Consider the following 15,157-nt stretch of genomic DNA (forward strand, 5'->3'; position numbering starts at 1 on the left):
CTTGTATTGGCTCTAGGGCCATTAGCCTAGTATTCACCTATGAACCTATGAAACATTCATGACCTGAAGACCAGTTTCAACTAGGTCTTACTGCATTTGTCCTCCTGAAATAGATTATCTTTTATCATAATTGTATTACATAATTAGTGGTGATAACTTAGGTTCTATGGGTACAGAATGAAACTAATTTCTTTCAGAAAAGATGCTCAAGTTATTCATATATATTTAAAAAAATGTAGTATAATGCCTAAGATTACTTTACCTAAATGATTTAAATTATTTCACAAAAAGAGTAATAAACCTCTGCCCTCTAATGCTATGTTCCATTACAGCAGTGGCAATCTCAGAAGCCTTTTTTCATAATGCAACTATGATATCTGCAGCAGCTGCTTGGTCTGTACTGAATACGTTTGCTAAATGTTATAAGCTGGATGTAATCTCTAGGTCTAGGTCTTTCCTTAATATCAAAATAATCAAGATTATGTTCTTATGAGGGAGACCATCCAGGAAGGTAAGCGTCAGACTGTCCTACTCTACCAAGGTGGACCTCTTCATACCAGATACAGAAGTTATGTACTTAGCATAATGACAGATCTGGGTAAGTGGATCCCTTCTCAGTAGCATCCCTGAGCATCTTCCCCTTCCTTGGTTGGCTTGTCTTAAGGGCATGGTTGTGCACTGTCTGCTTTGTATAGCATACCAAAGATCTAGAGAGGAAAGTCTAGTCATAGAGCATTACAAGTGGAGACAAGGGGTTTAGATATTTGGGTTATTTCCTAGCTTTACTATAACCCAACCAGAGACTGCGGTGGTGGTGCTGCGGTAGCGTTGTCACCTCACAGTAAGACGTTGTCCTGTTCGATTCTCAGATAGAGCATCTTCTGTGTGGAGACATGCGTGAATGGGCGTACCTCAAAGGTTGTGCGTCACGGCCAGCAACTCAGCACGTAAAAATCTACTGCCAATCATCAGCAGACCGGAGTTCCGCTGTGGCAACTCCTAACCGGGAAAAGCCGAAAGACACAAACAAACTATAACCCAACCAGAAGTGTTAGCTACATTTCCTGTTGTTCCCAGAGAGGTGCTAATCATCCCTCTCAACCTCTTAAAACAGAAAATCTAGACAAAGCCATAAATAATGTGGGGATAAAGGCCCAAAAATAGGGACAATTTGTAAATATTGCTCTTACAAACTTAGAAAGTTGATAGAATAACAGGTTTTGCATTAACATTAATTTTCTGATGAGAATGAAATTTGAAACTTTAATGTATGTCATTATTTTTCTGACTTCAGTCCTGAATATCATGGCAATGATTTGCCAGGAAACCAAAATTTTATGAGGAAAATACAAAAAATATCAGATAAAAATGTGGGCATTCTGCAAAAATCTGTACAGTTAAGAGGTATGGTGCTCATCAGTCTCCCTCCAGTTTTATTTTGAAACTTGGTTAGTGTGAGGGACAAATGTATGTAGATTGGGTGATTCAAAGTTTTCTTGCATTGTTTAAACTAAACCTCATTTTAGTCCCCTTGGGGACTCAGAACAATATAATACCTAGAGCTTAGAGTAATAAAACATATTTTCATTGTAAATAGAGAATAAATGTGATAATTTGTGAAACCTTACCATAAAACTACATAGTTTTGTGTGTGCATTGCAAGTTAAAAAGCGGGTTGGAAGGTTAAAAATGAAAATGTACAATGTGTTTTTGTTAAAGCAAAATATCAGAGAAAATGTGACATAAATTCAAAGATGAGAAGCCAGAACTCCATATAATATCTTCTCTCCCATCATTAATGTGTACATGTAAGCTTCAAGTTGGAAACATATATTCAAAATAAACTACTATGAAAAATATATATGAAACTTCTAGCTTCTTATCAGAATGACTTCCTTCTTATCAAGTTTATCATGAAATGTCAGTGGCATTCAGGTATGAACAAGAAGTAGAATATTTAATATTAAGAAGTGTATGTTGCAAATAATGTTACAGGAGACAAACTTGGATAAAAAAAAGCATATGAATTTGACAACAAAATGACTTCAGATTGGGTATTCAGCAGAGGAAGAGAGACATAATGGAGTGGTACTATTTGCAAGAGACTCTCCGATAGTGATAGAAAGGGAGAAGAAAGACAATAGTGATAGATTTCTGACAATAAGTAGTTATTGGCAGAGAAGGAGGATTATCTTTGCATGTGTTTATATTCCACCTAAAAATACTGTTAAGGAGCGTTAAAGAATTTTGGTAGAAACAATTAGCTTTTCACAGGGAATATTATTCATGGGTGGGAACTGGGACCTAATTTGCAATCGTGAAAATGTATTGGGGGATGTAGAAAGCAAATATAGCAAAAAAGGGTAGACTTCTAAAGAAATATGTGAGAATGTTTGGAATGGAAGATGTGAATTTGCTAGCAGGAACCACCAATGTACAAAAATTGGTTAGATTGGATAGAAATTGTAATTCACTGAATCGTGTATTTAATCAAAAACTTTGAAATACATCTAATAACTAATTCAGATCATGCACCAATAAAGACTAAGATACAAGTTCAGGACAGTGAATTAAAATTAGTTTCTGGAACTTTCCTAATTATTTGTTAAAAACTGAAGAATTTAAAGAATGGCTTTGAGCAGTGGAAATGGTTCAAGAGTTGTTAGGGAAGATAATAAAAAGAAAATGGAGTTTAACATATGGTGGAAAGAAGACAGAAAGAAATACAGAAAAGAAATAGGAATTATTTAGAGGGATTGTCAAAGGTTAAAGTATTACAGAGGAAGTGGAATCTCACTGAACAGGAAGAGAAAGATTTGCTGAGTACTAATGGAAAAAATAATGGAGTATTTGGATAAGATGTATAAGATTAGAGAAGTTGCTGTTAGGCAGGTATTTGTTGATAACTCCAGAACACAAAATCTCTTAGCACAAAAATGTAGACATCAGAAAATAGAAAGGCTTGTCACCAAGCTTAAAGAAAAACTACAATAGATCATATAGGGACATTGGAGATGTTTTGGAAAATTTCTACAAAGCAGCGGAATGGGGTAACTAAGAAAAGGCACAAACAGAAATATTTATGGAAGACTTTAACTATACCAAGGTGAGTGGAAGATGTGATTCAAGCATTAATAACTAAAATATGGAGGGCTGAGATAAAAAACAGTGATGTATAATTAATCAACAGAGACGTGTCCAAAAACAGACAGCATTCCTGTGGAAGTTAGGAAGGAAGGAAGGAAGAAAGTGATAAATCTCCAGAAGGTTTTGTTTTTGTTTAACAATATTTTGAAAGGGGGGACAGAACAGCATCTTGGAATAATGCTGAAGTGGCTGCATTATTCAAAAAGGGTAAAAACCTTTCAGACACAGTTTCATATAGACCAATGTAAATTTTAAACCATTATTATAATGTGTTTATGTCTATACTACCTAAGAGAACTGTGAGGTTAAAATAAAATTCTGGAACTGGTGTGTAAACTGTTGACTCTAATGAAGCCTGGTTTATTTGTGGCAAAAGCAGTTGGTCTGTATTTTATTTTATTGTGTTTTATCATGGTGGAGTTTACACATCAATTCTGGAATTTTATTTTAATTTTGTTTTTGTTGAGCAATTTTGTTTTTGAGAATTTCAAAGTTGCTGCCATTATTGAGGGATTCATTGATATTCCAAGGCCAATGAGTGTAATAATCATTCTCACCTTGCCAGATCCCTCTCTCAGGCAGCAATTCCTTTCTCTAGGAGGTTCATACCTGTCAAATCTGGAGTAAATTTCCGTATGTCCATCCAGTCATCTAGTTTATGTTTAAAGGAAGACAGTGAGTTGCACTGCTTAACTTGCAGGGAAACTTTTTTTTTCTGGATGTTTTGGAGGCACAGGGTTATAAAACTTTTCCTCCATTGTATTTTATTTATCTGTTGATGAAGATTTAGGTCCCTGGTTGTAGTACTGTTTGAGGTAATGGACTGGTGAGGAAACAGGAGGTCCAGCACATTTAGGTGGTAAGCAAAATGAAGATCTCCCTTCAAACGTGTATAAGACACTGAACAAATGGATAGAACTTCCAGTCTGTCTTGGTAACACAAAGATTTTAGGACTGTGATCTTTTTGGTTAGGAAATTTTGGGGTCTCTCTAACTGTTGTTTTTGTGAGATACATCCCAAAGGGGGCATTGCACTTGATAATTGACCTGATCAATGCTGATTGTAAGGAAGTGCTTACCTATATAAACCTTGATGATATTCCTTTTGTAATTAGCTAGTCTAAATAAAAGGATTTCATTGACAGCTGTTGTTACATGATGGGCAAAGAGAGGGAGCAATCAACTCAAGTGCTTAGGTCTCCAACTACATTTTCATTTTTTAGAGGTGTGTTGTTTACCAAAAGTGATGATACTACACTTTTTAGCATTTAGTTTTTGCCATTTTAGTACACTGACAGTTTAATAAGGCAAATTCATTCTGGAGGGTTTAGGTGTCATTGGGAAACTTAACAACAGCCCCCAGTTTGCAATCATATGCAAACTTTGTTAACCAGAGGTCTTGGCTCTCTTCTGAGATCTGAGAAGCAAGTACCAAAAAGAAGAGGTCCCAGCACTGAGCTCAGAGGGACACCATTGGTCACTTTCATACTTTCTAATGGAGCACCTATAACTCACACTATGTGAGTTCTCTGTCTTTCATCTATAACAGTGATATGACTCAGTTTTGTGCGAGGGAAGCAAACATTTGAGAATATAAATAGAACAGTGATGATCCTGAGAGAAGCAGAATGTAAAAAATGCAACTGCTGTTGTTGAGTCTTAATGCAGAAAAGGTATTTGGTAGACTCAGCTGTGATGGTATGTTCGGAACAATGGTAGCATTTGTGTTTTGTGATAAAATAATAGAGTTAATAAATAGGATATATGAAGGGTCCGAGGTAAGAATTAACATGACAGGGTACCTCTCTGACAAGCTCTGTTTGAACAGAGGAACCAGGCAGGGGTGTTTTTCTTCCCCTTTTGTTATTTGCTTTATACTAAGAGACATTGGTAAAGAAAATAAGGGACTCATAAGTTCAAGGCTATAAGTGGTATGGTAATTGAGAAAAGTTGACTTCATTCACAGATGACATTATTATGTAGTTGATAAATCCAGAAAATAACATTTCATTGTAGTGGAATATTTTATGACAGTTTCAAGTCTTTTCAGGATATAAAATAAATTAAGCTAAAACAAAAGCTATGGTGTTAAACTATGTATTCACGCATGCATTGGTTCAGTAATACCCATATCTATGGAGACATACAATTAAGTGTTTAAGGTGTGGGTTAAGAAGACTTCTGTTATGGTAGTTAAGGAAATGAGAAAATAAACTAAAAGGTAGTACACAAATTGAGATGTTGGAAGCTCTTAACTATGGATTTGGATAGTAAGATAAGCACTGAAAATGTTACTAGTGCACTTAGCTTTATATACAGGTCAGATGGAGAGAACTTATGGATCAAAATGAATAAAGAGTTGAAGGAATTTATTTGGGAGGGGAAGAGGCCAAGAGTTACGTGGGCTAAGTCGATCCTCCCCATAGAACAAGGTGGTTTAGGATTAACTGATTTGAAATGATACTTAGAGATACACAGTTAAGGCTTGTATACATAATAGAAGGGCATTAAGATGGAATAGGGAGAGTTCAGTAAAAAAAGGAGAAAGTATGATTTTGGATGTGGACCCTTAAGGAGAATAACAACAATCATACATAATATATTTATAAAGTAGCAGAAAGTACTCTGAGAAATATGCCAACAAAAGAATGGAAAAAGAGATTTTATCAACAGGGGTGATTTCCAGTATAGGCATATAACGTAGGTAAGAGTGGGTTGAATTTATTGCAGAAAATTAGCAAAGTAACCAATGTATTGTGAGCACATAACTATGGCAGGAAGGGTAATGAGGTCATACAGAAGTTTGGACTGCAGGTTAGGGACTGCATCCATACCAGGGGTTGATATCTGAATATAGTCAAAGAGAAAGGGATAGGAGAATGTTACCTGAAGAACCAGATCTGGTTGAGTTTTTAGTTGAGTCTGGAATAGAAGCTGGTGTTAAAAAGGGATAATTAGTAAGGCATATAAATACTCAATGGTAGCTATAAGAATCAATCAGAAGAGGTTAGAAAAGATTTGAAAGAGATAAGTTGTAAGGCAGTAGACACAGCCACAATGAAAGGACATGTGCATGGCTCACAAATATGCAACAATGTCTACTCCAGAAGGTTTAGGATTGTTGCATGGAAGTGTTTAGATGGTTATTTTAACCCCAAATAGTCTTCAACAGAATTCTCCTCAGGTACATGCATACGTACATGCAAATATTTCAAGCACTGGCATTAAAAGCCCTTCTAGCTTGCCAATATACCAAAGCACTTGTTCCCATAATAAGTGTCTAGACTGTTCTTAAAAAAATCTAAACTAGTACTTGCTTTAATGTAATTTGGTAGTCTGTTCCATGCATCAGCTACTCTGTCAGAGAACCAATTAGTAGACTTTCCATCCCTATATAATATTCTACATAGGCTGATGATTCTCTAGTACTTTTTGATAACCCCAAACATTCCCAGAGGTAGTTGGCAATTGCTGGGCGTGTGATGGGAAAGAGAGATGTAATTGGGAATGCATTTCAGAAATGTAATGAGCTGGCAGATTTTAGACATTCCCTATGGAGAAGTTTTCACAAATGTTGGGGCAGCACATGATTGCTACTAAAAAAATATTCTTTTGAGCTGAGATATATGGTCTGAATTGTCCAAGTATAGTAAAGTTTGTTAGTTTTAATGCTATTGGCTGCCAAATAGCAATTTATTAGAAATTGGAAAACAAGATCTAAACCAACTATCACCAAAGTATTGAATATTGGTAATGGGACTAGTGGAGCTAAAAGAATTGGAAGTTGAATCTTTAGAAAAATGGAAGGAGTAAATTATATAAAAATAAATTAAATTTGTGTAAATTATACATGGCAGAATAATGTTCAAGATGAGAAGGGAAATTTGAAGGATGGCAGGATTTGAGCAATGAATATACTGCTGATGTGAATGATAATTGTTAAAAAAGAAACCATATACATATAATACATAATACCCATGAAAAATATGTGCAGTGGTTTGTGTTCTTTGTATAACTATATGTGATCCCTTGCCATTGTTTAAAAGGTATGAATTTAGTAAAGGTGTTTATATAAATTAATGCCTAAGTGCTTCTTTTCCATATTCATACATAGTATCCAAATATTCTTCCCAGCAGCTCTCAGTTTCTCTCCTTACTCATTAGTAGTTTCTAAATTATTCTGCAGCACCCTAACCAAACCATCACAATACCTTTGCTACCATTTTCTTATATTTCTTTCATGTATTTCAGTCTTCTTTCACTATTTCCCAAACACTGGCTATCTCATTTGACTTATCTTTCTTTCTATCCTGAATTTTATCTGCTACCTACTTCTTAAATGCCTGACTTTACAATAAATAAAAATATGTCACTGCCTACTTACTTTCTCACTACACAAAGCCCTTAACCTAACCATTGCAGATGCAAGATCAGATATTGTAATCAGATGTACTTCTACTGTCTCAAATAAATGAGCATGTTCTTGTATTACGTATAGTATCTGTCCAATCTGGTCCAAGTTTTAAACCTTTGGGATTGATACGTAAATTCCACTTGAGTTCCTAAAGTTACTGTTACAACCTACATTCTGAATAGTTCCATATATTTCCTTAAAAATCTACTCTGTATACTAATAGTCAACTTCCTTAGGTCCTCTGACATGTCTTCATTATTCCAGGCCATATTCCAGTATTACCATATAATTAGGATCCTTTGCTAATTGCTTATTGTTTCCCCTAGAATTCTTCTTAGCTCTAAAGATGAGTCTTAAAAAGGATATACATGGTCACTAAGGTTATTCTGTTTCTAAACCAGTAGCCCCTTACTGCTACAGGCCTTTGATTCCATCCTTTTTTCCTTCTCTATTACTAAACAGCCCTTCTCCCTAGTAATATCCCTGTTCCTAGCATTCAGTAGAATAACCCCTGTTGAATCTCTTCTTTATCAGTCTATCATATTTAATCTTAAATGTATAAGAGATGAGTTGGCATAATGGTTAAGGTCTTCTCCTCCAGTGTACAAAGTATAAGGTTTGATCCTGAGGTCTCTCCAATGCCTGTTTGGAGTTTGCATGTTCACCCTGTGTTTCTGTCAGGTTCTTCCCACTTCAAAAAATATGCTGAGTGTTTTTATCTCAAACCCACCAATAAATGGAGCTTGTTGTATAGACCAACCACTTTGGGCATCTACTGTGGTATGTAATATCCTCAATATAAGGGAACACAGATCACAGACAGCACACAGTAGCAGGGCTAGCCACTTGGTATAAAATGTGGCTCTAGGTGATTTGGTCATGTTGACTAATGTCGCCAAGTCGGCATGGGTATTTGCAGTTTATAAGTGGATTGTGGACCTGACCTACACCAGGACCCATGCTAATGATGGAAGGGGTGTATGCATCCCTATTTGCCAGTGTGTGCCTGCTATAAAGCCCATCAACTCTTGGTCAATAAGCTCCTAGCCAGCTGGTGTCCAGTTACCCAGCCTAGGTTACCTGGGATAGCTTTGTTGAATGAAAGCCTGATGTAAAACCAATCAGCCTGACAAATGGAGGAGGCTGGACATCCTATGTATCCAAGATGTAGCAAAGACATTTGTCTTGGAATCCAGAGTATACTACTCATTAGGAGGACAGGCTAGAAATGGTGTGGGAATTCTGGTAAGAAGGAGGTTTCGGAAGGCATTGAGGATATCATCAGAATTAGTAGCAGACTCATGGCAATCAGACACCATTATAAAGCTAGGGCAGTATTCATAATCTCAAGTATTCATAATTTCAGCATATGCCCCACAGCAGGGTTGAGATAGTGATGGGAAGAGTGCATTCATACAGCAGTTCCAGGACCTACTAGATAAAGGAGGACAACAAAAATTGGTGTTGATAGTGGGTGACTTGAACGCACATATCAGGACAGACAGAACAGGATATGAGGACTGCCTGGGTCCTCATAGGTGGGGCAACAGCACATGGTTCAGAAAGAGAGAGTCACAACATTGCATACAAGTGCAGGTGGACTACTTCCTAATAAGGAAAGGGCACTGGCATAGACTCGATGATTGCATAGTCATCCCCAGTAAAACAGTCAACCCACAGCATAAACCACTGGTTGCCACATTCAGCTGCAAGCAATGGTCAGAGGAGTCTAACGTCAACAGAGACCAGGCTGAAGACCTTGAAGTTGACTGCAGCGAAAATACAACAGCTCTAGGAATTACTCAGGACTGTAGCAACCCAAGAAGAGGAGGAAATGGAGTGTTAGAAGAATGGCAGTACCTGAAAACAGCATGTGTGAGGAATACAGAACAGATATGTGGCCAAGCTGGTGGTGGAATGCAGAAATCTAGGAAATCATCAAAAAGAAAGAAAGAGTGCAGGAAAAGTGGAAGATAGAAAAAATGGACCAGACTAGGAAGGAATACTGATTGGCTAACAGATTAGCTAAGAGAGGATTTGCAGTAGCAAAGGTCAAGGTATCAGAGGTACTCTACCAGCTTCTGGATAAAAATGACTCAGTAGGTGGCATGAAGAAACTATATCAGACTGGAAGACAAAGACAGAAAGAGAAAGAAGACACTCAGAAACCCTTCAGAAGGGATGGCAGCAGCAACTTTCTCACTAGACCACAGGGCATCAAAGGCAAATGGAAGGAGTACTTCCAGTAGCTTCTGAATGAAGAAAACCCTCAGAAGCTGTACTGCTCCATAAACAGCATACATTGAAGAAGAGGAGCCCACCCTAGAAGAAGTGGAAAATGAAGTCAGGGAAAGCAGCAGGCTCAGATGAGGTCATAGCTGATATGATAAAGATGCTGAGTGAGATAGGGGAGAAATGGCTCCTTGGGGAACTCATAGCGGTGTGGAGAGAAATGTGCATCCCAGATGATTGGAGAATAAGCATACTCATGCCAGTGTATAAGAACAAAGAGGGCATCCACAACTGTGTGCAGTACAGAGGTATCAAACTCCTGTCACATTGCATGAAAGTTCTGGAGAGGGTGTTTGATAAACGGAAACACAAAATAGTAGAAAGTAAGATGGGAGATGATAAGTTCAGATACAGATCCGGATGCAGCACAACTGACCCGATGTTTGCAGTGAGACAGATAATTGTGAAGAAGCGAAAGATGAGGAAAGAGTCCAACTGGGCATTCCTAGACTTGAAAAAAACATATGATAAGGTCCAAAGAAAGCTAATTTGGGCTGTGCTGCGGTGGTATAAAGTTCCAGAAACATTGGTAGAATTAGTGCAGGCTATGTACAAGGACCCAATGACTCAAATGTGAACACTGCTTGGACTCACAGAGGGGTTCTTAGTGGGAATGGGTGTGGATCAGGGTTCACAGCTCTGAGCACACTGCTTTTTATTCTGGTAATGGAATTAGCAAACAGGCTGGAGTGGACAGATCAACAAGGTTGCTATATGTGAACAATGTGGCATTACAGGCAGACTCTGAGCAAGAACTTCAGCAAAGGATAGGGGAATGGAATGCAAAACTGAAGGCTTATGGGATGAAACTAATCACAGACAAGACACTGGTAATGGCAGCAAATTGGGGAAATCAGAAGAAGCTGAGAACTGAAGTAGAAGGGAAGATAGTGGAACAGGTTAATATCCAAGTATCTGGGAGGGGTGGTTGATGAAAAGGGAAGTCTTAATAAAGAGGCCAAAGTAGAAACAGAGAGACTACAGCCAACTGGTATAGAATGTCTGGTGTAGTGTATGACAAAAGAGTGCCAAAGAAGCTTTAAAAGTAAGATGTACTAAACAATGGTGCGACCAGTATTACTGTATGGCACAGACACCTTGGCAGTAAAGGCAGAGCAGTTGAGAAAGCTAGAGGTGCCTGAGAGGGGTTGTAGGATGCACACTGTGGGATAGGCAAAGAAATGAGGACATAAGAGCAGAAGCTCCAATTGCAGAAAAGACCAAAGAGAACAGATTACAGTGGTTTAGGCACATGTGCAGAAAAGAAGAAGATTTGGGACAGATAGGAAGAAGGTAAAGAGGAAATGAGGGTGTCCAGCACAAATGTGGATAGATTGTGTGAGAGAAGATCTGCGACAGTCGGGAATGAGTGTCGAAGGAGGCAGGAGTGTGGCATTCAATAGAGATGACGACAGTTAACATGACAGCCTGACTCCATGCAGAAAAAGGGGGTTGATGATATATAAATAAATATCTCACCTCCACCATTATACTTTGCAGTTTATTCTGCTGTATATATGGTAATTCTGTGCCTTTTTGCTATACTTAATTGCATTCACATTCTTTTTTAATGTAGGAAATGCAACAATTTCTGGGTCTATATTAGAAGCACAAAAAGGCTTCTTAGCGAATACAGAAACAGCGACACATATTCATCAAATCGCATTTAAGAGATTCGATGAATATGAAATAGGGCAAGGAGATAGTTGGCCAACTTCACGGAGTTGCACTTTCCTTCCCTGTAGTGCAATCTCAGAGTTGGTATATTTAGTTAGGGGGACAAAGCCCCCAAGTTGGGGAGTGTGGGGGGCAAAGTCCCCCACCTGTTTATGGTGTTAAATTATTTTTTTAGCGAACAGCCACATAAGGTTTTTCCCTAGGGAAAACTTTGATTACGTGGCCGTTTGCTGTTGTCAGGTTTTGTGCATTATGTGTCGACTTTTATGTAGTCGTACATATGCACTTTTGGTCTTATAATATAGACCCCAATTTCCACATATATTCCATTCTGTTTTTGTCACTGCATGATTTTAACATGATGCATAACTACTCACAACACCATTCACATTGCCTTCAGTGGTAGTGTTTTGTTTCCTAACATAAAAATACTGAAATATTTTTTTGTTTGTTTGACATATATTACATGGAGTTTGCAATATTTTTTTTAAATATTATGTCCCTCTCCCAACCCCTGAAAGTCATACAAGAGCCAAATAACTATGTACATATGTTTTTGGGAAAAGCATACTTCTGTCATCAGGGCAAGTCTCCCTGTTAGATGACCATGAAAACCAGCATTAACTTGCCTAAACCCAAGGTTGTTTAACTAATTTGCATACTTTTGCCTGCTTTGTGTTTAGCAAAAGCAAAATTGCTATTTAAAAGCTGTTCAACCAGTATCCTTTCCTCCCAGCAGGGAAAACAGCCAGCTTATTTCCCATTCATCCACCTACGTTTTCCACCCAGACCTTTAATTTTTATTTTCCTATCTTTTATATTATCAACTTTGTTTTTTTTTTCTTTTTGATTTACATGTTACATTACATCCTTTCCTGTAATGTAATAAATTGCTCCCTTAAGGCTTATTTTCTATGTCCTACACAGTAAGATTAGGAATACCAGCAAGCAAAATGACGCTCCAAATCTTATTTTTTACTTCAACTGAGCTTCCAACACTAGCAAAAAGTCCTTGTATTCCAAAACAAAAACTGTTTTTATTCAGTTTTCCTGTATTTCAAGATTTCTACATATAGCACTTTACACTGCTGTCTATTATATACTGGTTCAACACTACTATCCCAACAGTTCTAACTGGATATATTGGTTCATAGGTTTATAGATTAGTACTAGGCTAAGTGACCCTGTGGGACATTTTAAGCCTAGCCAATTACCCTCTGTGAGAATCAAACCCTGCACCTTGTGTCTGTAAGGTAAATACCTTATCCATTATACCAACTGCATGAACTGAACTATGATACTAACCAGTTGACTGTACCTTGTAACGTTTACATTGCAGAAAATAATTTTAGTTAAGTGCTTTATATTGGAACTCTTAGCACTCAAAACCAAAACCCTGAACACATTATCCATAACCGTTACCTGCAGAAATATATTAGTTATTTCTATACATGTTAATAAATAGTTGTAGTTACATTTTCATCCACCGTATTGGTCTTCATTTTAATGCAAAGCAATAACATTTCAGTTATATCCCCATCCCTTCTAGTCAGATACAACTTTACTCAGGATAGCCATTTTATTTCCATCTCACCATCCATAATATGGAATTGATGTAGTGCAGTTCCTCTTTTTAAGCTACCTATCCACATTTGCTTCAGTCCTCCTCAGACAATTCACCTTTGATCTCCACAGGCAACTGGTTCAATCCAAATTGTCTGCCAGTTCTCCTAGTAAGGCATTGTGTTCCCTTTGTTTTTCCAACATCATCTTTTGAAACAAAGGGAAGGGTTTCAATGGCATCATTGCTCTTTGGTTGTCATTGCTTTCAGATGGCTTTGCAATTCTATCCCCATCTCCTTGCTTATTTAGTTGTTGCTGGTTATAATGCTTAATTCCTTCCATCACCTGGTCAGCCTTCATAAATCCTTAAGGCCCCAAGAAAAAATAATATTCTGAATAGTGCAGGATTTAATAGTTTAAACCTCAACCCAGCTCAAAATCAACCCTCATGACTGGAATCAATTTGTTCTGTTTCTGTCGGGTATAAGCAGAATAGTCATTGTTTGCAAATATGCTGGTGTTTCCATCATCATCATCATCATCATCACTGTTCAAAACTCTTGGTGCTTTTACTTTTAGGTCATTAGGCCTTCCTCATCAAACTGTTTAGAAAGTGTGACTTTGTCAGAGCTATTTCACCAACCAATAACTGACATGTCCTCCCCACTACTCCCTACGTTTAATTACAACAAGACAATGTGCACAAGGCATCACAAAAAATACTCAAGTAGTTCATGTGGACCCATTCTGTGGCATCAGATCAGCCAGAATCCCCCCAACCTGTTGATAACTCTGTGACTTTGAGTAAAACTAATCTTGAGCATCAAATATGTCGAAGGTGATTATACCCAAGAAAAGGCCTTCATCTTTCAGGACCCACCTTGCATCTCCTAGGAAAACTAAGAAGTTTATTATGGAAATAGCACTGTTGGAAGGTGGAGGGTCAGAACAAATCCTCAGCATTTTCATCTTGGATTCAGCTTTATCGTACTGGGCTGTTCTGTAGATTATTATTGCTTCCTCTAGAGCAGTTACATTGTATGTGTCATACTCCATCTCTAACTATAATCCCCATCATTTGTTTATAGGAAGGCCAGGAACATTAGAAGTTTTGTTGAATTTAAACCTGGACCATATGAGAGAAGCACTAAAAGATGTGAGACTAGTTGTACATTTTGTATATTTATACAGCAAGGTGATAGTTTTTATTGCCCTTATTTAAATAAAATCATTAAAACCAGTGCAGGGGGTGACTGTAACACTACAAAAGTAATTTACAGGGCACAGTGCAATGAATGTGATGCATTCTATGTGGGCAAGACTGTAAATAAACTCAAGAGTAGGATTTCATGTAATCTGTCAGAAATCCGCTCTGGATATAAAAATAATGCACTAGCCAAACACCTTTCTCTTCATAAAAGACACACAGGTTTTAAGTTCCAGATCCTGGATCACATAGACATGGGTGATCTTGAAGGAGACATCCCGAATATTCTGGAGAAACATGAACTCGTGGTAATTAAAGCTGAACTCTTTTAGGAAGCCTGGACTAAACTGCTACTGTTCAATTAAAAGTGCACTGGAACTTAGACAGTTGCCACATTGTTTACACGACTAATTGTATTTTATTTTATTTTATTCTACCAGTTGGTTTTAAATACCATTTTAAATCAGTTGTAATTTAAGTGTATATTTTGTTTCCATCATCATACATACATTTTTTCTTATTTTTCTTTTTTCTTTTTCTGGTTCTTTTTTTCTACTTTATTCAAAATGATGTGTAATAACAATACTATTATACAATTATATATATTTTTATAGCTAGTGTTTAGGGTGCTTGTACACAGACCTGAAGAAGTCTAGAAGGATGAAAGTGATCTTTGTTAACAATAGGTTATGAAAATAGAAATTGATTTTTACATGCAAAATGTATATGTATATTTATATATATTTTTTGATTGCCAAATGAACTAAGGTTGATATATTTCCAGCCATGCAGTATATTGTCTTGGATAAAAATCACAGACTTGATAATCTACTTAATAATCTGGTTAAATAAGAGGT

This window comes from Protopterus annectens, chromosome 8.part0 (genome assembly GCF_019279795.1).
Source record: "Protopterus annectens isolate FY-2018-M chromosome 8.part0, PAN1.0, whole genome shotgun sequence".
Classification (NCBI taxonomy): domain Eukaryota; kingdom Metazoa; phylum Chordata; order Ceratodontiformes; family Protopteridae; genus Protopterus; species Protopterus annectens.